The 24,250-nt window shown below is 48.4% G+C and overlaps 1 long non-coding RNA gene across 2 annotated transcripts in view; it reads left to right on the forward strand.

The window, feature by feature from the left end:
- LOC125638352 (uncharacterized) overlaps positions 1-24,250 on the forward strand; it is a 41,202-nt gene that overhangs the window by 10,442 nt on the left and 6,510 nt on the right. The gene's annotated exons all lie outside the window — the stretch shown is intronic.

The following is a 24,250-nucleotide window of genomic DNA, read 5'->3' on the forward strand; positions in this document are numbered from 1 at the left end:
AGTGGGGGATGGGGGGCAGTGGGGCGGCGTGAGGTGCAGCGGGGGCGGGGGGCAGTGAGGTGCTGCGGGGGCAGTGGGGTGGGGCGGGGGGCAGTGAGGTGCTGCGGGGGCAGTGGGGGATGGGGGGCGGGGGGCAGTGAGGTGGGGCGGGGGGCAGTGAGGTGCTGCGGGGGCAGTGGGGGATGGGGGGCGGGGGGCGGCGTGAGGTGCAGCGGGGGCGGGGGGCAGTGAGGTGCTGCGGGGCAGTGGGGGATGGGGGGCGGCGTGAGGTGCAGCGGGGGCGGGGGGCAGTGAGGTGCAGCGGGGGCGGGGGCAGTGGGGGCAGGGGGCGGCGTGAGGTGCAGCGGGGGCGGGGGGCAGTGAGGTGCTGCGGGGGCAGTGGGGGGCGGGGGGCAGTGGGGTGGGGTGGGGGGCAGTGAGGTGCTGCGGGGGCAGTGGGGGGCGGGGGGCAGTGGGGTGGGGTGGGGGGCAGTGAGGTGCTGCGGGGGGCAGTGGGGTGGGGCGGGGGGCAGTGAGGTGCTGCGGGGGCAGTGGGGGATGGGGGGCAGTGGGGCGGCGTGAGGTGCAGCGGGGGCGGGGGGCAGTGAGGTGCTGCGGGGGCAGTGGGGGATGGGGGGCGGGGGGCGGCGTGAGGTGCTGCGGGGGCAGTGGGGGATGGGGGATGGGGGGCAGTGAGGTGGGGCGGGGGGCAGTGAGGTGCTGTGGGGGCAGTGGGGGATGGGGGGCGGGGGGCGGCGTGAGGTGCAGCGGGGGCGGGGGGCAGTGAGGTGCTGCGGGGGCAGTGGGGGATGGGGGGCGGGGGGCAGTGGGGTGGGGCGGGGGGCAGTGAGGTGCTGCGGGGGCAGTGGGAGATGGGGGGCGGGGGGCAGTGAGGTGGGGCGGGGGGCAGTGAGGTGCTGCGGGGGCAGTGGGGTGGGGTGGGGGGCAGTGAGGTGCTGCGGGGGCAGTGGGGGATGGGGGGCGGGGGGCAGTGAGGTGGGGCGGGGGCAGTGGGGGATGGGGGGCGGGGGGCAGTGAGGTGCTGCGGGGGGCAGTGGGGTGGGGCGGGGGGCAGTGAGGTGCTGCGGGGGCAGTGGGGGATGGGGGGCAGTGGGGCGGCGTGAGGTGCAGCGGGGGCGGGGGGCAGTGAGGTGCTGCGGGGGCAGTGGGGGATGGGGGGCGGGGGGCGGCGTGAGGTGCAGCGGGGGCGGGGGGCAGTGAGGTGCTGCGGGGCAGTGGGGGATGGGGGGCGGCGTGAGGTGCTGTGGGGGGGGCGGGGGGCTGCAGCTGTGTATCCCACACCAGTTCCCGTGTCGGGGAGCGAGCAGCGTTGGCACTTTTCTCATGGCCCAAACCGAACAGCCTGGCCCTGCCCCTTTCTTGAGGCCCCTCCCCCTTCCCCACCCCCACTCTCTACATTCGCCCGCCCTCGGTGGCTCGCTCTCCCCAGCCCTCACTCACTTTCCCTGGGCTAGGGTCGGGGTTCGGTGCATGGGGGGGTGCGGGCTCTAACTCGGGTGCGGGCTCTGAGGTGGGGCCAGGAATGAGGGGTTCAGGGTGCAGGAGGGGGCTCTGGGCTGGGGCAGGGGGTTGGGGTGAGGGCTCCGGCTGGGGATGAGGGGTTTGGGGTGCGGCATGCAACCTAGTGTCCCCTTTGTAAATCCTCTTAGCAGCCGTGTGCAGTCATTGGGCGCACAATGGATAAAATGAGCTGGGACGATGCTCCAGTAGTTACAGGTGTTCGAAAAGGATCGTTTGGCAACAGCCAGCAATGGGCTAATTGTCTGCAGACGCTGTGTCCTGTGACTATGGCTGTTACAGGAAAATGGCTGCTATGCTACAAATATCCCAGTAAAGGTCTTGGCAGGTGGATAGTCCTCACCCATGGCTTGCTACAGCTCAGACAGCACTGGTGACAGAGCGGAGTTATACGCAGGGCAGGCTGGGTGTCTCTCAATAACCATTCTCCATGCTGGAATATATGGGGACAGTGCTGGGTCTCAGAGAGGATATGATTTCAGGAGCTTCATGGACAACTAGTATCTTGTGAATTAACGAATGTAAAGCAGATGAACTCTGGCTTTTCAGGGGAAGTCTCCTTACGAGTGTATTCCTCAAGCTTTTGTTATAGTGTGAGAGCTAAAGACAATTTCTATAATATTGTCCTTGAGGAGGACTTCCCCTCTTGGTGAATTCAATGTGGTGGTGGGTTTTCCAGTGAAGAACTGCTGGTTGCAAAGCAGTTCCCATGGAAAGTTTGAAGCTTGTTGGTGAGTACGCACCCAGGGCCTGTTCTGCTTTACACATAACATTAATGCTGTTTGATTGTGAGTGGACGTGAAAGGATCCTTGTCCTGCAGATCTATTAAAAACAGTGCAAATCAGCACTGAAGGGAGGTGCAGCAGGTCAGCACCTTTGAAAAGCCAGACCCCTTTGTTTTAGTGACCTAATGATGGATTCAGATGGATTGAGAATAGCCCCCGTCCCTCTGTTTAGCACCACTAGGAATGAAACATCCCAGCAGCGGCAGGCCCAGTCAGGGAAGATTTATCATAAGGGTCTGAGCAACCTCCCTCCTGGCTGGGCAGAGGGAATGTGCTCCCCCCCCACCCCCAGCAGCACTCCTTGAACTCCCTTGGGAGATTTGATTTGGGGCTCCCACAGAACGTGCACTGGTTTGAACACCAGGTGCTTTCACATAAAGACAGATGTGGACTAGCGGCCCAACTCTGCTCCTTTATCATTTGATGCTCATGGCCTTGGGAATGTTCTAACTTACGCAAGGGGGTGTGTCAGTGCTCGGGTGACCCCAAGACTGGGGCAGATGATGAAGATGGCCTTTGCCACACCTCTGCCTGAGCTGGGCTGAGGTCTGTCAACAATCTAGCCTGAGATTTCTAAAGCACATTACACAGAGAACTTCCGATTTACATTAAGAACATCATCTCACGGCATCATGCAGGGTCTAATACTTCTATTAAATTGGTTCTGCCCAAAGTTGTGGATGTTTTCGCTGGCAGAAATTCTATTGCCTTTTCCACAGCACTGAGTCGATGGAACAAATCTCAAAAGGCCGTAAAGTTAACCTTCCGACTGGTGTCATCTAAACTTTAAATTATGGACTGAGTCATGCATTGGAGGATGCCCCCACTGTAGTTATTCATGACATTATGTTATTGCAGGGATGTTTTCCCTATTTGGTTTGAAGTAGGGTGATTTCCCTGAATAGCGGATTGTTCTATGTGCCTCAAGGAGGCACACCACCAAGGCTTTGACACGGCCCGTCAGCGGACCTGTGCACTCAGCAGAATAGGCAACAGACATATCCCACATAGGAACACACAGTCTCCCTGTATCTGCAGCTGCAAACAAAGGCACCAGCCCCTCTTTCTTCCCAAATAAAGAAACTAAATGCGTTTATTAATACAAGGCATTAATGCAATACCAGTGCTGACATCTTAAAAACCCAAGCCAGGGCCCTTGAAGAAAGGATGTGAGTGCCATCCCCTGTGTCCTGATAAGGGCATGTATCTGAGTGTAGAATGTTATATACAAAAGGGACCACTTTCACACTGCAGTTGTTATATCTGAGTTGATATAGACAAGGGCCCACTTCCGTGCCCATCCATTGGATTCAATGGATCTGTGCCATTTTACACCAGCAGAGAGGATGGCCCATGATCCTGTCACTATGTAAAACCTGCTACTGCTCATGTAGTATTCACATGTCATTTCATGTACTAAAGTTTGGGCCTTTCATAGGATAATCCTCATCCCATAACTCAACATCACTGCACAGACAAATTGCTCTTTATAACAATGACGCAAACCACTGTCTATGTGTATATGCCATGCAGTGAGTTCCCGTAATGACTGAACTGCAACTTTAAATCTCTTAAATGTATGTGTTTAAAAACTCAGCCATAATGTTACTTAAAGTTTTTTTCCCCCACTCTATATATTTTAGTTCTCAGAATACACTAGAAATGTGTATTTTGGTTACATTATATCTGTGATAATATAAGAGGATGAGAAAGTTGTTAATAATTTACTATTTATTACACACTTCTTTATTAGATTTAGCTCTCTATTTCTGTGCTTTCTGACTTTGAACCAATTAGCCAGTCAATTCTGAAAATTGTCTATGCATGTCTTTCAAAACTGAGAACAAAAAATTCCCCTTATCAAGTTAAGCAAACAAGATGTATTCTATATTCAAATATGAATTGCTCTGCCCTTGTCTCCAACTCTGGCGACCTGGCCTCACATTTGCCTAAGATTATAGGGTAAATGAATTTTGTCATCTTATTTGAGTCCCAAACACACATTTTCATACATCTCAAAGCCTCCATATATATATATATTTGTAATTTACTTCTGGAAAAGCCCAGAACTAAAATACCAGGGGACTGAGAGTGTTGATCCACCCGGGACTTGTTAGTTTCTTACATCTATAAATACTGAAGTACATAGTTTGTCAAAAACATTGAAATAAATATTAAGAGCATAATTTTTGAAAGGGCCTGTCAAGGGTTCCCTCGCCACTCTGAACTCTAGGGTACAGATGTGGGGACCCACATGAAAGACCCCCTAAGCCTATTTCTACCAGCTTAGGTTAAAAACTTCCCCAAAGCACAAATCCTTCCTTGTCTTTGGATGAGTACCTCTGCGATCACCAAGTGAGTTAGACAAAGATTCAGGAAAAGGACCACTTGGAGTTCCTGTTTCTCAAATATTCCCTCAAGCGCCTTCACCCCCTTTCCTGGGGAGGCTTGAGAGTAAACAAGGCGAGCACAGACCAGCCCCTTGGGTTTTTAGGACACTAAAAAACAATCAGGTTCTTAAAAGCAGAACTTTATTATAAAGAAAAAGTAAAAGAAGCACCTCTGTAAAATAAGAATGGAAGGTAATTTTACAGGGTAATAACATTCAAAACAGAGAGGATTCCCCTCTAGGCAAAACTTTAAAGTTACAAAAAAGAAAAACAGGAATAAACCTGCTTCTTAGCCTAGGGAAAATTCACAGGCTAAAACGAAAGATAATCTAACACATTCCCTTGCTGTTACTTACTACTTCTGTAATTTTAGATGGATCATTCAGTAGGAGCTGGATTACTTGCTTGGCCTCTCTTTTTGTCTCCGGAGAGAACACAAAGAAACACAAAACAAAACCTTCCCCCACAGATTTGAAAGAATCTTCTCCCCTTATTGGTCCTTTTGGTCAGGTGACAACCAGGTTATCTGAGCTTCTTAACGCTTTACATGTAAAGGAGGGATTTTATGCTACCCTTAGCTGTATGTTTATGACAAGGCCACACTCTGAGTAAACTGTGCAATGGGTCCCTAGGCACATTTACAACCCCCTATTTTCCTCTATTCCAGCAGCAGTTTGTACAGGCAGATTTGGTGATTGCACATGGAAATACCTCTTAGATGCGATTATCATGCATTACTGTGGCCAAATGTTGGGTTTGGCAGGAACAGTGGAACCTTAACTTTAAGGGCTCTAAAACACAAAGGTGTATGCTTTGTTCCCTTCAGGATACACACAGTTTGTACTGAGAACAGCTGCCCTGTCTATAACAATCCCATTTTTCACCTCATCCTGTATAACTCAATTAAGGCTTGTGGGGGATTCTTTCAGTTTTGAAGTTGGCTCCAGACCTTTGATGCTTCATAGAGTGATTCCATAACTGGCTCATGCTCTTAGTTATTCACTGAACTTGCCCCTTTTCAGGTTAAGAAATGCGGAGAGCTGGTGTAACCCGCTCAGTACATTTTGGGACCATCAAGACCCCCTGGGCCATATCACGAGGCTGGGGGAGGGTGAAGGGTTGTCAGGGAGAGCCACTCCACAGCAGTGCATTGTCTCCATGTGCTGTCACTCTCCGAGAAACGGGCCACTGCACATAGCCCTTCCCAGGGCTTGCTTCGCTCTCATGGAAACAACGATATTCGTAAGTGAAAATAAAGGTTTGCAATCCACTCAAGGGCTGCAGGAGACGCCGATAGCACGTTTGCCAGATCTCCTGGGGATGAAATAGGGGGCACTTGTTCACAATGTGCTCAGTGGTTTGGAGGTCTCCACATTCACAGGGTAGCAAATCCTTGATTCTCCATCTGTGCCTGGGGTGCACACATCTCCCGCGTAGCACCCTAATACCACTGATGGTCATCAGCAGAGCAAGAAATCAGGCAGTTTGACGGTGGGACCATGTATGAGGTACTTGTTCACAGCAGAGTCTGCCCGTTGTATCTGCTCGGGGTCTGGTGGGTTGAAGGTGGATGACAGAACAGCTTGTCCAGCCCCCCAGAATGGTCGGCAGGACTTAAGGCGAGTGCAAGGCAGGTGAGCGAGTTTCTCATGGAGCAGGAACTGTTGGCTAGTGAGAGCTTTCTTGTACTCGTGCAATGTAGCCATCTCTCACTGCATGGTTGGGAAGGATGTTTGCGAGGATGGGAAGCCAAGGCAGTAGAGTGAACATCAGGGTGCTAGTTACAAGTCTCATAGCCACTTTTAGCTGGATATCAGAGTTCTGTGTGCGAGATTCTTCCCCAGACAGGTGTGTAATACTTTGACGTGGAACAAACTAAAGCCCAGCATTGCTCTTCGTAGCGTTCGAGCAACCCAAGCCCAGTGAGAACCTGCTTGTTTTTGGATGTGACTGATGCATTTCTTCCCTTTGTGGCTCGCCTGCTTCGGTTGTTGTTGACAGGTTGAGGCTGCACTGAGAGAGACCCCCAGGTAGCGGGGCTTAGGGTTGTGAGCGGCTGCCTTGCCTTGCGACAGACGTTTGTTTAGCATCCTCTTTGCTTCAGAACTGCTGAGACGAGGAGCTGGCAGCACCGGTTTTGATGGATTGGGTTTGAACTACCAGTACCAAAACTAGGTTTCCGTTCTCTTCAGACCAGAGCTAAGGGTTTCTTCCGCTTCCTGGAGTGTCACGGCTCGGGTCATTAGTGCCCGTTGTCGGCATAAATGAACTGCCATTTTGGGCACGTCACTGACATATACGTATAACAGGTCTGGCGCTGATATGGATCCCTGCGGGAGGCCATCGTGCACATTCTGCTTTTGGCTACACTGATTTCTGAGATGGGCATGGAGGGTTTGGTCTGAAAGCGCTTGTAACCCACACACCGCCTGGCTGCGGGCTTCTGTCCCAGCTACTGGAACTGAGACCACTGAGCGAGATTAGGGAGTCTGCTCGGCAGCCTTCACTAAGGGCCAGGTGGCTTTTAGCTCCTGCATTTAGCTCCAGCGGTCCTAGGTTTGATCCCACCCATCGACAACCAGTCTGTCAGTGTTACAAGTGGGGGCTCATCTGGGATTTCAACTGGGAAGTCTCTGAAGCCCAGGACGTACTTCCTCAGCTAGGGGAAATATGTCACCCACACACCTTCTGGGTGTGGTGTTGGGGCCCATATAGTGGCACTGAGAGAGATTGCTGAGTCTGCTCTACAGCCTTAGCTAACAGCCGCGTGGCTTTAAAAAGTCACGTGACTTTTAGCTCATGCAGTAGAGTCTGATGCACTTAGCTCCAGAGGTCCCAGGTTCGACCCCGCCTGCCGACAACCAGGGTCTGTCAGGGTGACACACTGACCTAATGAGTGGAAGACATCTGGCTGCATTGAAACAGGTTGGATGGATTTAGCAGGAGGCGTCATAGGCTGACAACAAGGCAATAAAAGCTGAAGCCATTTAAAGCTGCCAATGTGTGCAGGCCGTGCAAGCACTTGGTCTCTGGAGTGATGGTGGCAACCGTCACACGGGCCACCCTGTTATGTGCACTTTACTCTATTGTACAAACAAATGCACCCAGGTCGGAGACCGAAGATCATTTGTTGACCTCCTGGTCAAAATAGCAACTTTCCCTTGGTTTGGAACTCCCGTTCCATTTAGCAAAATGGGGTGGCGGGGGAACACACATAGCAGGAAGGAGATTTTGCTCAAATACTGTTCTACTGAGAAACTACCCAAGTCCAGAATGATTCCTCTGATAGCAAAGCGGGGCTGTGATCCTGATGCCCCTGGACTGATGAATGAGTAGCCCACCACCTTGTAAGGTAAGGTCCTTGAGGCTCCATCTGTTGAGAGATTTCTCCCAATGTAACTCAAGTGAGAGGTAAATCACACGCCCGGCTGTCTGCTGTGCCTGCCTGTCAGGATGCCAGTGTAATCTCTGTGTCCAGCGAGCTGAGTCCTTGATGCTGAGCTTGTTTTGCCTTAGCGTTTCAGAGTTAGCCCTTGGGGATCTAGGGAGAAAAGCTGTTCGGCACTTTTCATGTCTCTTTGTAAAAGAGTGCTCAACAATGGCGAAAGGGTTTAGATTTAAGGCTGGGTCATCGGTCCCCTCACCCCCACCCAGAGAATTGGGCCTAGGAGAGCAGGAAAAAGAGCAGGAAGGCCCACAGCTTCCCCTGGCACAGTGTCTGATGAACTGTCCCCTCAGGTGTGACTCTGAGACAGCCCCGGTTTCAGACCCACCCTCGTTAGCTCAAGCCGTAGAGACTTCTGCTTTTAGTGCACTACCTGGTAAGGTGGCCAGGATGGTGCCTGTCACATATACACAGGATCAGTCCCACATGAGTGACAAAATTAGAGCATCATTCGTCTAGAGAATAATTAGTATGCGAAGAGCAAATGACAGCAACTCTAGTGAGGAGATATATCTATAGAGAGAGATAGAGATATCTCCTTCCTAGTGTTCTGATATATATCAGAACTCAAGCGTGCTGGTTTTTAAAGAGCACAGGAGAAGATGGAGATCACTTCTCAGTTATAAATTCAACTTCCTAATATAAATTGTGTAGCAAAAGCGTTCTGTATGGTACTAGACTAGCAGAGCCAATAAAGAGGCAAAATTTAAAAGCAGTTTATCTTTAATACCAAGAGTTGATCATATAGTAACTATTGCTAATTTTATGAGCTTTAATAACCTATATACAGAGAGAAGCTACGGAAAGCATAAACATTTAATAATCAAGATACGGAGGGGCTAATAGCAGAAGCAAAATTTGCATCTTTTACCTGAAGCTAGACAGGAAGTTATAATATCAAAAAGTAATGTCAGGTTTGACTTAAAATAATGCTCTCTAATGGTTTTTGGTCCATTCAGTTCAAGTTTCATATGTTAGTCTGAAATATATAATGATTTTTATATAAATATAAACTCTATTGATTTACACCAACAAAGAATTTGCCTCATGGTGTTTCATGGTATATTGTGGATTATCATCAATCAGATACAATAGTATAAATGCATTGTAACATTGCTGGCTTTGGAGGGACACTTCTGAGAGTATCAATTCAGGACAAATTGCTTAGAGCAGGGCACTTACAGCACAAGGCTGGGTTTTTTCCACTTTTAAGGCAAACCAAACCAGCCAGACAGAGAGGACTTTGGTTTTACCCCACTGACTAACCATAAGTCATACAGGCAATTCCTTTAGACATTTCAGTTTCCCAGTATCACACCAGTGCAACTCGTTATGGGGACAAATGGTCATGAAAACCAATACCCCAGGTTCTCGTGATCCCAAAAGACCAAGCCCCAGACCCAGGTCAATACACAAGTCACATCTTACCCACAAATCACGCTGTTGCCAATCCTTTGGAATTTAAAATCTAAAGATTTATTCATAAAAGGAAAAGATATAGATGAGAGCTAGAATTGATTAAATGGAATCAATTACATACAGTAATGGCAAAGTCCTTGGTTCAGGCTTGTAGCAGTGATGGAATAAACTTCAGGTTTAAATCAAGTCTCTGGAGTACATCCCCAGCTGGGATGGTCATTCAGTCCTTTGTTCAGAGCTTCAGTTTGCAGCAAGGTTCTTCCAGAAGTAAGAAGCAGGACTGAAGACAAAATGGAGGGGTTTCCAGGGCCTTTTATATTCTCTGCCCTGTGGAAGATCACAGCAGCAAGATGGCATTTGGAGTCACATGGGCAAGTCACATGTCTATGCATGACTCAGTTCTTTACAGGCTGGGACGCCATTGTTTACATGTTAGCTTGAATGTTCCCAGGAAAGCTCAGATGTGGATTGGCTCTCAAAGTCCATTGTCAGTTAAGTGTTTTTTGATTGGGCACTGACTGAGAAGATGCATCCGATGAAGTGGGTTTTAGTCCATGAAAGCTTATGCCAAAATAAATGTGTTAGTCTTTAAGGTGCCACAAGTACTCCTTGTTTTTTTTACTGAGAATAGTCCTTTCTCAAGAAGCTGACCAAATGCTTCACTGAGGCTCCTTAGAATCGAAACACATTGCGATACAAGTATATAGCCAATATTCATAACTTCAACTACACAAATGATGCACACATACAGATAGCATAATCATAACCAGCAACTCATAACCTTTCCATGACAACCTTCATACAATATTTGCTGCAAATATATAACAGTGGTTGCAACCATGATCTATATTGTCACAGGTTATGTCAGTAATGTCACATGCATATAACTGACTTTCCTGTACTTGGAGCAGGAGGAATATAAAAGGAATGGGGAAGTGCTGGCAGTTTTCTTTACTAAGATTGCAAGTCTTGGTTTTGCCTATTTTAAGAAGAAAATACAGATACTCTTTTACTGAGGAAAAATGGAGAAAACAGTATATGAATGAGAATGGAAGCTATTTTATGTCACCTTAATTAATATATTATATGAAACAAGATTTGTCAAGCCTGACCTTAAAAACCTCTAAGGATGGAGATTCCACCACCTCCCTAGGTAACGCATTCCAGTGCTTCACCATCTGGCATTGCTGGCAGATAAATGGGACTTTTGGACTCTTTTGAAGGCCAATAGGTAGTCTTTGAGAGCTCTGGTCCCTTTGGAAATATACAAAGTATGCTTCCTACTTTTCTATGGGGAAAGGAACTATTTTCAAACTTTCAGCACAGAGAAAATGCAATGTCCTGTTGAATTGAATGTCAATGACAGCTTTTAGCCCATTGATTTACAGTTACCACAGTATGCTAGCTGCTCCAGAGTCTATCTGCTTGTCAGGATGGGTAGCTGGCATGTCCGTACACAGCGCCTTTTCATTATGCATTTGTACAGCTACGGGTAGGGCATGACCAGATACCCATTAAGTCCCATTGACCGCCAACCACTGTTGAATGATGGTGAGATCCCAGCTGTGTTAAAGTCAATGTCAAAACTCCCATTGACTTCACTCGGGCTATCATTTCACCAAGAATGTTGGTCTCACTTTTGCTTCAGGCTAATTGGGGTCCAACCTTGTTATGGCAGGACAGCTCACCCCAGTAATGCAGGCTGGTGGAGACAGTGGCCAGCACCCTCCTAATGGACGTCCTGCCACGTCTGCTCTTCTGCCCCCTCATGCTTTCTCTGTACTGAGCAAGCAGCCAAGCAAGCGTCTCTAAGTCCGCCCCCCAGCACCCGTGGGCCCCTCTGATCTGCCACCCAGGCTGGATGGTTATGCTTGTGTTACCGTGTCAGGGTCTGTGACAGCATGTCTAACAGGAAAGCTGGCAGCCTCTGAAATTGTGCTTTATGTTTGAAAGTGGTGCTAGACCAACACAATTCATGCTGCACTATCAGTTTTGCCACGGTAACCTGCCATTGTGCCATGTGGTTGTGATTGCTACAGCTTTCATTAACGAGCCATCATTGTCAGAGAGCATCAGTGTGCTCCTGTGGCCAGTAGGGATTTGCTGAGAGAGTTTTGCACTGTATCACATGATCATTATGAAGTATGGTGCCTAGAGGGGATTCAAGGCTAGGGCCCAGTTCTCCTCTCCCACAGGTTTTACACTGGTCTGACTCCATTTACACCATGTGACTGAGGTGAGACTCATGCCTAGAAACTGTATAATGGCAACTAAGGGTGGTGACCCAGTTCTGACCTCACTGAACCTCCTCTCATTTCCCAACAGAAGAGGTCCCTGTCCCGCACCAGAGTTTAGGAACGGTATGGGGAAGAAGAACCCCACAGTGCACCAGCTGCCTACCAATTCCCAGTTGTCTCCAGAGACTTTGCCAAGACCCCAACACACTGTTGGCTTCCCCATGGCTCATAGAACCAAGCTTGTAGAGCCAGAAGGGACCAGTGTCATCATCTAGTCTGACTCCAACATAGCACCGGCCAGAGAACCTCACCCTCATTCCTGTACTTTGGGGTGAGGTAGAATAGACCTGTTAATCCAATCTGGACTTACACTTCAAGTGATACAGAATCCCCTGCATCCTGTTCCAGTGATTAATTACCCTCTTTGCTCCCTCAAAGATAGGCAGATCCTTTCCTCTAGCACCCATAACACCCTGCTGACTGACATTGGAAGAGGCATGGTCTTGTTTGATCACAGGACTTTGAGTCAGGATCCCCAAAAGCTAATTTCAGCTCTGACCTGATTGCTCTCCTCTGGCACAGCCCTGATTCACTTTCTGACTAGAGGCAAGTCACTACTCTGTCTCTCTCCACTGGTCAACAGATAGTTAATGATTGCAGAGCACCCCGAGGATGTCAAATGACAAATGGTGCTGCTATTTCAGGGACCCAGATGCTTCTTTTCTGGATCCCGAGTACGTCCCCTTTAAGTGCCTGACTCTGACTCATGCCAGGGTATCAGGGGCCAGTGGATGCACCGAGCTCATCCATGCCTGGGAAAGTCTGACTTGGGAGCAAACGGTGCAGCAGGAAGGGAGAACTGGAGGCCCAGGCCCTGTGGTGAAAGCAGGCGACAGCCCCATATTGAAGGAAGATGAAAGTACGCAAGGGGCTGTAAACAATGGAAGACCAGTGGCCACAGTTCTGGTGGCTGTGAGAGAAGAGGGACCTGTTAAGACCTGGCACCCAAAGGTTTACAACTGTGGATGTCTAGGGGCAGATCCTCATCTGAGGTAAAGAGTCACAGCTCCACTGACTGCAGGTAGCTATGACAATTAACACCAGCTGAGGATCTGCCCCTAAATTCTTACCCCGCATGGACTTCTGAGCCTCCCTTGTTGGTGTATCCCTGAGGATCTAGTTTGCCATGGCCTGGGGCTGGGAGGAGAGGGGTAATTTCCACTGATGAGTCCTGCTCTGGGGGCACGGCCTGGAACACAGTGGGCAGCATTCGCCATTACTCAGTGCTGGTCCCACAAGTGACATACCAGTGATCCGTCACTCCCAGAGCACAGCTGGCCTGAGAGTCATGCTCCAGGGAACTTGGACAGGGTGCCTCCCTCACCTTTAATGGAAGATGTGTCTAAATCCTCCAAGCTGCTCTGGACATCTCAACCCAGGAAGAGAGCATGTGATTTGGAGAGTCACCATGGTCCATACTGAACATTCCTGCTATGGCACCTGCTACACTGACTGCCCCATGCCTCTTCCCAAGGCTGTTTGGAAAGCAGGGGAAATTAACCAGTGACAGCTCAGAGAAAGGGTCCTAGAAACAGTTACCCCCTACTTTTATTTGGGTCATTTGTCTATGAACTCAACGGCTGCACAAGAACAGTTCAGAAGATTTTCTGTTTCTTTTCCAACAAAACGGCTTCAAAAATATCCGTTGTGCACTTGAAAGAACACTTTCAATTGTGATTGCCTTTTGGCCTGTTCAGCTGATAACTATACCACCGCTGGCTTCAGAACGAAGCTAGACAATTGTAGCTTCAGTACCTCCTGAGTTAGGCCGTGGCTTAGTATTTGTGATGGGAGCTCTCGGAGTCTAGTACAGTTTCTCCTAAACTTACCGTGTAACTCCTAGTTACTGGCATTGGGATACTCCCTTTGTGAAGAAGGAGAAGAAGAAGAAGAAGAAGCACCTGTATCCGGAGGGGACAGGCAGGCTGGGGATTTCCTGACTGCTCCTGTGGGAGCACTGCACTGACTCTGCATTACCTTCCCGCTCGCCTGGTCTCCCGTTGGAGGTTCACTGTTTGCTCTCCTCTGGCACAGCCAGTACATGGTCTCCGAGGGGTGTCCCAGGTGACTTCTTGGTTGGCAGCAACACCACTGCTCAGTCGGCCTGAAACAAGCCTTGAGACAAAGGGGAAAGACAACCTGCAGGGCTTGTCCTGGAAGCCATGCTGATGGCAGAAATCCCACTACAAGAGCTCTGAATGGCTCAGCTGGGTCGCAGGTGCAAACATATACAGGAGCGTGGCCATCCCTGACAAAGGACTTGATATTGGACGTTCCATTCTTCTATTTCACAGATTCTCAGGCTAAAGGGGCCCAGCAGCGGCAGCAGCTGGTGTGACCTCCTGCCTAGCACAGGCCAGAGAACCTACCCTGGTAAACAGAACAGGGATGTGAACTTTCTCCTGCAGGACCCAGTGTGTAGCGCCCCGGCTGATGGTTGCCCATTAACAACTGCATGCTAAGATCTATCACTTAGCCAGTTCCAGTCCATTTAATACATACCATTACTGTATGTACGTACTCTGCTCCTTTTTAATTGAAACATCATACGGTAGGGATTTATTAACTGTAGGGTGGTAGGACCTAAAGGTCCCAAGTCAGGTCCGGGCCCCGTTGTGCTAGGCACTGTTCAGAGACAGTCCCTGCCCCGGGTGCTTATGACAGCTTTACAAACAGAGAGTGGGGCAGCGCAGCATTACTGCCTTCGCTCTCTCGTCATGTGCAGAGCTGAACATTGGCTTGAACTCCCAACCGGGCTCATCCCTGCGTGTTGCACTCCTTCGTTTTGCTTTTCCATAAACATGCAAATGGAGTTTTGTTCTGGGGAACGCCTCTTCTGCAGGCAAATCCCCATTTGTCTTATGTCCGGTCTATGCTTTGCTCACTACTAGTGCTGGAATTGCTCCTCTGCTCTGCTTACGGTGCTTCAGTGGCCCTGTCAGAGCATGCTGAGGAAATAATATCCATGGATAATAAATAGTCAGAGCCAAAATCAGACCACATGAATACTATGAGGAAAACCCTTTGCCTCAAATACGTTCACACAAGTGTTAAACAAACGAGTTAATACAAATTAAATGGTGTGTATGAATAATGTCTGAATAGAAAAAAGCAGGAAATCAGCCAGAAAAATCTTTTCATGAAAGGAGTAGAAAAACGCATAGAATCCATTATAGGGGAATTGCCAGGTGACCCCATACAGCAATGTGATGAGATTATAAGTCTATGTGCCGTGTTACAGGTTGTTTTTCCTTTTTTTATTCCGATGTAAATGATTAATCAAAGTCACTTTCCCTGGCACTCTAAGTCAAGAACCTAAAATCTATGCTCAGATATTCCAGTGATGGGCACCAACATCAGAACGTGGAATAATGGACAGAAATTGTATGACAGTGCCTGGAGCTTCGGGTGCAGAGCTGAGGAACATATTGGATGCCTCTTATAATAATTACCTACAGCTTCTGGAGTGTCAGCTAAGACACTCCCAGCTCAGATCACTTTCAGCCTATAACCCCCACGACATGAAATGCAGAGATTATTAACTTTGCTCAATGATCTTTGATGCACAGTCACCTTTCTCCTGTGCTCAAACAGCTCTCCTGGATAACATTAACAAGTGCTGTCTACATGGTTTTTCCAGTGTCCTCATTGACCTTTGCTGCTGACTTTAATAAATATAGGGCTGAAGCTCTCCCTGATATTGAGTAACTTTCTGCAGCCAAGGGGAGTAGTGCATTAGAGCAGTCAGACTGTGAAATGGACATCACTCTTCATTTCATTATAAACAAAAATCTGATTTCATTTCCAGACATGAACAAGTTTAAAATATTTCAGTTCAGACAGACAGGTTTAGTTTTCACCTCTGGGCTCCTAAGTGTAACAAGAGAAAACATAGTCAGTTGTTTTTCAAACCCAGCTTGCTGAAAAGGTGGCGTGGCTGAATTGTACTGCTGGGTTCTCATAGACTCATTGATTTAAGGTCAGAAGGGACCATCCAGATCATCTTATCTGACCTCCTGCGCATTGCAGGCCACAGAACCTCACCCACTCTCTTTATTTGCTGTCTTCTAAACAAAATAGAAACTAGAAGAACTACTGCGACAAGAGAAAGAAGTCCTTGTTGGTGCTTCACATCCTTCTGTGGTAGGAAATGAGGCCTCTGGACTTTTATGGGTTTTATTAGCAGGACCTGAACTGAAAATACAGATCTGTATGGCAATTTTCCCAAAGTTTGGGGGCCAGCAGAAGTGGGGTGGGATCAGTTGTTTCATTTTTGGCAGGTGTGCTTCTCTTGGTATGCCAACACCCATGCTATAGGAAGAGAACCGATCAGCCCACCGTCAGAGCTAGAACTAATCCACTGGACAGATGCCATCCTACATGGTCTACCTAGTAAGCCCCAGGCAGAATGAGCTGTGATCCCCTAATCTAGAGATGAGCAAAGCCTGGCTCTCTGTGGTTAGGACAGTGATTATCCAGGTCACTTTCCTAGCTTGTTAATAAAGTTCCAACCCATTTAAAATGCAAACAGAATGTACATCTTGACGGCCTTTTGAGGCAGTGAGTAACACCAGGGAAAGAGGCCTATCTAAAACCAATGGCACACTCATCAAACCTGTATGCATTCAGTGCGGGCCCGGGCACCATCCCAGCATCGTTACGTTATGGCTCATCCTAAAAAACATTGCATGTTGAGCTGCCTCATGGGGCGTGCCCCCCGACAGGCAGTGAAAGGCTTCCTGTGGGCCTGAGGCCAGTTACTTCCCCTGACGGCAGCAGGAGGGGGGGCCAAACTGACTTAGAGATGGCGTCCAGCTGGTGGAGGAGGTGGCTGGTGACTACGAAGGCTGGAAGTGTGGAACAGAAGGGGGCTGCAGGGAGCAGAGGAACAAACTCTCTGGGACTGGAATGGAGAGACTGGGAGGGTCAAGGAGGAAGTTGGCCCTGGTAGCCTCTCTTAGACAGGGAAGTCTGGCCAAAGGCCTGGAAAGATTCACAGGCACCACGGGGTGAAGCAGGCTCTAGCGGTGAGGGGCTCTGATAACAGAGCAGGATCTGGACTTCCAGGGAGAGAGCCCTCGGAGGGTCTAACTGAGGAACAGAAGGGAACGAAAGGCCAAGTCCAAGGAGGGCAGAAGGAGGTTTACATTTGTACTCTGAGTTGGGATTTTTATTTTTTTTTTTTTTGCGGGGGGGTGAGGGGGGAGAGAATTCCCAGGGAGAGTCCTGTGACTCCTGACCCTGGAAGAAGGGTGAGCCTCAAGAGGTGAGGAAAAGGTGTTGGAAATCATTTTCCTCGTACATGTATTAAAGTTTACCAAAATTCATTTCCACACAAGCATTCCTTTATTACTCCAAAGGCCATTTGGTGTTGGTTACATCAAAAGGACAAATATAAGCCTACACGCACTGTATCCTAGCGACAATACAGGCCGAGATATTGGCCAAATATTCGGAATGGGACTGGGATGGGGAGATACCTTTCCACCATGGCTCCCGAGCTCGAAGAAAGAAACCCCTAGAAATCTTGCCTTTTTATACCTTACAATAAAAAAGTGATGCCATTTCTGGAATGAGGCCTTACTTCAGGCCAGATGAGGCATTTTAAAAAACGCATTAAACCAATCTGTGCAGCCCGTAATTTACAGCAAACCGTGTTTTCCTTAATCTACTACCTCAGCCCAAATCTTAAGTAAGATAATGCAAGTATGTCACAAGTCACTACAAGTTAAACACAAACAGCTCTTATTTCTCATGATCTCTTTAATCTTTCTGGGCACATGATTTGGGCCTATTGCTCATGCTAACATCCAAACTCAATTTAAAATCATTGTTCACCCAGATCTACTGTGGGACTATATCTCCACAGAGGGTCTGGTTAAAAGGCTATGGTACGAAAAAGTCTAGAGCGGTGGCAGGGGTGGGCAGGGCTTGCCTGCTCACTAGATGGCCCTTTGGAGTGGGTGGGCATGAATTTCCCTATCAGCCACTGGAGAAGGTGGCATGAAGCAGGGGATAAGGACATGGGAATGCCCAGCAAAGAAGGTGTGATGACCAGGGGGCCCAGAGTTGGGGCCAAAGACCTTTTTGCAAGGACGTCTGGACTTTTATTGGTTGGACTTTGTCATCCCAAAATGGGTGGGGACTAAATCGTGGCCTGGCTGGAGGGCCAAGTTATGGAAAGGGAGATTGTCACTGTCCTGGAGCAATTGTTAGCAGGGGGTGCTGCACATGACAGCAGCTGCACCACACCCAGCCACAAGGAGGTGCTCTCCTGGGGAGGCTGCACTTCTTCAGGCTGGGTGGAATTTTTCTGTTTAAACTGTTTTTTTACAGAAAATTGTTTGTTTGTTGTTGTTGTTTTTTAACCAAATGTGGTTTTGGGGGGGAATGTCTGCCGGCTGTGGAAAAATTTACTTGTCAAGGAAGAATTGAAAACCAAAAGCTTTTCCGACAAAAACTTTCAAGACTTTCAGTTTTGTTTTGTTTTTTGACAAAAAAATTGAAATTTTCAACATTTTTCCAGCTAGCACTAATTCAATATAATGGGTAAGAAAATGTTTTAGCATCAGCACAAATAACATGTGAGCATGTGACAAAGCAAAATTGCTTGAATGATTTTGTGCAGAAAGCAAACCCAACAATATTTGCTAATACACCAGTTGGCTGGTCAAACCCAGACTCTCGGACCTATTTGTACTTTCTTATAGGAGGCGGTAAATAGGTTGTAGGAATTGCTCCAGAACCAGGAGAGACAGAGTCGGTGAGGTAATATCTTTTACTGGACCGACTTCTCTTGGTGAGAAAGGCAAGCGTTTGAGCCACACAGAGCTCTTCCAGAACCATGGGCACGCAGGGTGCACATCTGTCCAGGTACTATTTTGGGAGGTGAATTTTTTTAGCTTTCAGCACATAATGCCACTAAGTCTGCCAGGGGGAACCAGGTTCTAAATTATTAAGCAGCCTAAACGTTCCCCCAAATTTAAATATTTTAGGGAAACAGAATTAAGTTATAAAAACAAGTGGCATTTTAATAAATCAGAACTGTAAATGAGATGAATGACTTTTGTGTACTATGGCATGAGAAACCCCTTCAAAGCACTTTCTCTGCCAGAATGGGTGCTCACGATACACCAGTAGTGCTCTGCATTAACTAGCCTGCACGCTTCAATTTACAACCCCGTTCTGCTCTTGCTTCTCATTTCATTTGTTCTCGCTGTGCTTCTCGATCCTGGGTTTCATCTCATTTCATGACGGGCTCCTGACAGCCCCTTGGTAGTGCAGTTTTTAATACGTTGACAGTCTCTGTGACCTCATTTCCCCAGCCCACTGCCAGAGACTGTTTAATCTGAAGCACAGTCCAGCTGGGATTCAAGTACAATGTAGTAGAAGAGCAGAAACTCGGAACACCACGCAGTCAGGGCTGACACTCAGCCCAGGAAAACCAGTAATTATCTTCTCCTCCTCCCCGGCACATGGTTATAGGTCTAGATCTGTGGTAGGCTAAATGCGATCACAGGAACGCATAACACCTGCTCTTGGGCGTGGGAGCTGAGAAGTGCTGTATCGATCTCATTTCCACAGGAATAATTTCCTCCTTAGTCATTGTTAAGAGGACAGAAGGCCGGATTCCCTACTGCCCTGCACCTTGTGCCGTCATTTCCTTCCCTGCAGACTGAGTGTAAGCATGTGACCATTCTGGCCTTTTACAACCACTTTGCTCTCATTGCACAGTTGCCAGTGAAGACACATGATGCAGGGCAGGGAGGATCATAACAGTGACTCAGTCAGGGTAACAGCTGCCCTGGCTCAAGCAACAAATATTTTTGGAGGAGAATTAATGCCAAAGAGGCACATGGCCTTTGTGCAGGGTCCCTGGAGTGAGAGAAAAGCTGAGAAATCTTTGCTCTTCTTTGCTGGTGATTACAAGCTTGTGTGTCCCTGCCGATAAGTCCACAGCTGCGGATAAGCCATCCAGCTGTGGCATCACAAAGGGATCCATTAAGCAGGGAAGGCTCACAACACAATTAAGAGAGTTTTTTTGTGTCTTTTGTCTATTTACCTTTTTCTCATTCTGTGTTTGAATTTCTTTTCTCCTTCCTTCTCTGGCAGAAAAATGCAAAAGACACAATAATTTCCACTGGTACTGAGGGATTACAAAACCTCCCTGCTGCCAGGGACTGGCCCAATGGGCTGCTGTCATAAATATAAAGGGAAGGGTAAACCCCCTTTAAAATCCCTCCTGGCCAGAGGAAAAATCCTCTCACCTGTAAAGGGTTAAGAAGCTAAAGGTAACCTCGCAGGCACCTGACCAAAATGACCAATGAGGAGACAAGATACTTTCAAAAGCTGGGAGGAGGGAGAGAAACAAAGGATCGCTGTCTGTCTGCCTGCCTGCCTGCGTGCGTGATGCTTTTGCCAGAGACAGAACAGGAATGGAGTCTTAGAACTTTTAGTAAGTAATCTAGCGAGGTATGTGTTAGATTATGATTTCTTTAAATGGCTGAGAAAAGAACTGTGCTGAACAGAATGACTATTTCTGTCTGTGTGTCTTTTTTGTAACTTAAGGTTTTGCCTAGAGGGATTCTCTATGTTTTGAATCTAATTACCCTGTAAGGTATCTACCATCCTGATTTTACAGCAGTGATTCTTTTCTTTTTACTTCTATTAAAAGTCTTCTTGTAAGGAAACTGAATGCTTTTTCATTGTTCTAAGATCCAAGGGTTTGGGTCTGTGGTCACCTGTGCAAACTGATGAGGATTTTTACCAAACCTTCCCCAGGAAGTGGGGTGCAAGAGTTGGGAGGATTTTGGGAGGAAAGACGTGTCCAAACTCTGTTTTTTCAGGAACCCAGATAAAGTTTGGTGGTAGCAGTGGAAATCCAAGGGCAAAGTGTAAAATTAATTTGTACCTTGGGGAAGTTTTAACCTAAGCTGGTAAAAGTAAGCTTAGGAGGTTTTCATGCAGGTCCCCACATCTGTACCCTAGAATTCAGAGTGGGGAAGGAACCTGGACAGCTGCTAACTAACCATTGTTATTTTTATTCTAGCTCATACTCCATCTATCGTCATAGAGATCAGGAAATGAGTATTGACCAGAGCAGTGGAAAACATGTAATTTTCCCTTCACAGGAGTTTATGCAAATGTTTCCCTTGATTTCAATCCCCCAAAGGAAGTCTTTTCATTGAAGTTTGCTTTCAGATAAACCCAACATTCACAACTGAAGTCCCCCATGGAACCTAAAGCAATAGAACTGCAGACTTTGCACGGTTTAATGAGAAGCCATAAACTGGGACCAAGCTTGCTTGAAAAGCTGATGAACCCTAGAGACTCTTTCCCCAGACCTGCACTGATTTGCGAATCTGTAACAAATCCCACAGCCAGGTGAGCTGCTCATAGTGTCAGGTTCCACACAGACGTAGGGTTGGCTACAAGTGCTGGAGTCTGCAGGACAGTTTCACTGGGACACTGGACTGTCTGCAGTACCCTCTGCCACATGGCTGGAAACTGAAGAGACAGCAGTAGATCAAAACAGATTTAAATATAGGTGGAAATAAAATAGAGTAGCAGAGACAAGTCAGTTGTAGTGTGACTATTTCCTTCTCTCCATATGAATTATGGGCACCAGAACTGGGCTCTGTATTTCACCAACAGGAGCACCAGTACCAAATACAGAGTAAAATAACCTCCCTCCTTCTACTCAAGATTGCCATTTATGCACCCCAGGATCACATTAGCCCTTTTGGCCCCAGGTCTAATAGGTCTAAAAAAATGCATAGGTCTAATAAAAATTCTAATTGGCAACTAAGTTTATAGCCATAGAGTTACTTTGGGGAGAGAGGACAATACACTGCCCAAGGGGAAGAGCAATGTTCTTTCCTGCTCCCTGGGCCAGGTGTGAGCTCGTTGGTTTTTTTTCTAGTTTTACCCTGATGTTTTTCAAATGGTTCAGGTTTTCAGTTGTGCCAAAGTTCTCTTTCATTAGTGTCTCAAAGACAAGCCAGCAAATCCAAAGGCATAGCTGTCTCTACACAATCAATAGCATCTCAGAGTGCTTTGTCCTCAAGTAGCACACTGACCTTCCAAAGCTGTAAATCATTTATTCAGAATTCAATAACCGATGGGGAAGTCAGCAGTTCCTTCGGAGCTGTCAGTTTCTCATCGTCATACTCAGAGAATTATAACGTTGTAATATCAGATCGTCTGGGGTCTGTTTGAAACTGGACTGTTTCTTTAATCAGCAGTGGCTCAATACCTGCTGCAGGTTTCCAGCCCCTATAGACTGCACGGGTCCAGCCAGCCTCACCCGTGAGGCGCCAGACTAGACAAGAATTTGCCGTTTCCATCGAACTTTCCATTTTGATGGAAACCACTGGCAGGGCCGTCCTTAGGCGTACGCAGCTCATGCAGCTGCGTCGGGCACCATGACCTTTGGGGTACCAAATTGCCCCGAATTTCATGGTGCCCTAGGCAGCTGCGTGCTGCATACACGGCAGCACCAGCCCCGGCAACCAGCCCTATCCCCCGGCCGCACCCCCTCGGGCTGTGCCCACTGCAAGGGGCAGGCCCATCCTTGGGGGGGGCCCGGACAACTCCCTCCACCCGACCTCTTTCCCTTCCCCCCTGCTCCGCCCCTGGCCCGCCCCCATCCCACCTCCTCCCCCAGCCACCCCGCGCTCAGCGGCAGCGGTGGGAAGCGGAGTGCCGCGGCTGGGAGCTGGTGGAGTAGAGCGGGCTGGGGCTGGACTGCTCCGCTTCCCACCACTGCTGGTGAGTGCGTGGGGATCCCTTCCCCCAAGCCCCCTCCTCCGACTGACAGGGCTGGGGCCGGGGCAAGAGAAGAGGAGCAGGCTGCTGCCAGCCCCCCGCTGATCCCCGGGGCCACTCTGGGCCGGTGGAGCCCCCAAAATTGCCCCCCAGAGCTCCTGCCTCCCAGACCCTGGTGGGGGGGGGCAGGGGGAGACCTGGGGCTCCCCACAGCTGCCCCACGGTGGGGGCTGCATAGGACACCCAAATGGTTAGGGATGCCCTGACCACTGGCATCAAAGGGAACAGTTATTGTCTTCAATGGAGCTCAGACAAACTACTGCAGATGCCTGGCCCCATCTCTGAACTACCCAAGAAAGGTCTAGACTTTCTGAGGGAAGATGGGGCAGAGGTGGCTCTGTGGGATAGAATCGTAGGATTGGAAGGGACCAGTCGAGAGGTTATCTAGTTCAGTCCCCTGCACTCATGGCAGGACTCAGTATTATCTAGACCATCCCTGACAGGTGTTTGTCTAACCTGCTCTTAAAAATCCCCAATGATGGAGATTCCACAACCTCCCAAGGCAATTTATTCCAGTGCTTAACCACGCAGACAGTCAGGAAGTTTTTCCTAATGTCCATCTTAAACTGCCCTGGCTGCAATTTAAGTCCATTGCTTCTTGTCCTAGCCTCAGAGGGTAAGAAAAAAAAATTCTCCCTCCTCCTTGTAACAACCTTTTACGTACTTGTAAACTCTTATCCTGTCCCCCCTCAGTCTTCTGCAGACTAAACAAACCCAGTTTTTCAATCTTCCCTCAGAGGTCGTGTTTTCTAGACCTTTAATCATTTGTGTTGCTCTTCTCTGGACTTTCTCCAATTTGTCCACATCCTTCCTGAAATGTGGCACCCAGAACTGGACACAATACTGCAGTTGAGGCCTAATCAGAGAGGAGCAGAGCGGAAGAATCACTTCTCATGTCTTGCTTACAACACTCCTGTCAATACATCCCAGAATATTTTCTTTTTTTTGCAACAGCGTTACACTGATGACTCATATTTAGCTGGTGATCCACTTTGACCCCCAGATCCCTTTCTGCAGTGCTGCTTCCTAGGCAGTCATTTCCCATTTTGTATGAGTGCAACTGATTGTTCCTTCCTAAGTGGGGTACTTTGCATTTGTCCTTACTGAATTTCATCCTATTTTCTTCAGACCATTTCTCCAGACCACCTTCCACATCCCTTTCAAAGTTCATTCATGGAGCTGGACCACCCTCCCAGTAAATAAGGGAGTAAATTGTTCCCTGTGAAATTTGTCCCAGGTGTTCCTGGGTCAGCCACAGGGAACCACTGGGTACCAATGCCAAGGACTCCCTAGGTTGGTCCTTCCAGTCCTTCCCAGGTCAGGGCCACTCCCATGTATGTAATGGCCCAGACCTCCTCTCTGAGCAGGAGATTAGCAGTGTCTTATGAGGACATGTCCATTGTACATGTCACAAGGGTTGTCTCTGCTGCTTTGGACAAACAGATCTGAGTCCTGCTTTCCCTGCATCACTTTTCAGGGGAGATTTTTAACAACAGAAACAGACCTACATAGGCACCTGACTTCCATCAACTTTCAATAACATTGAAACAGATCCATACAAATAGTAC

This window comes from Caretta caretta, chromosome 6 (assembly GCF_965140235.1).
Source record: "Caretta caretta isolate rCarCar2 chromosome 6, rCarCar1.hap1, whole genome shotgun sequence".
In the NCBI taxonomy this organism is placed as follows: domain Eukaryota; kingdom Metazoa; phylum Chordata; order Testudines; family Cheloniidae; genus Caretta; species Caretta caretta.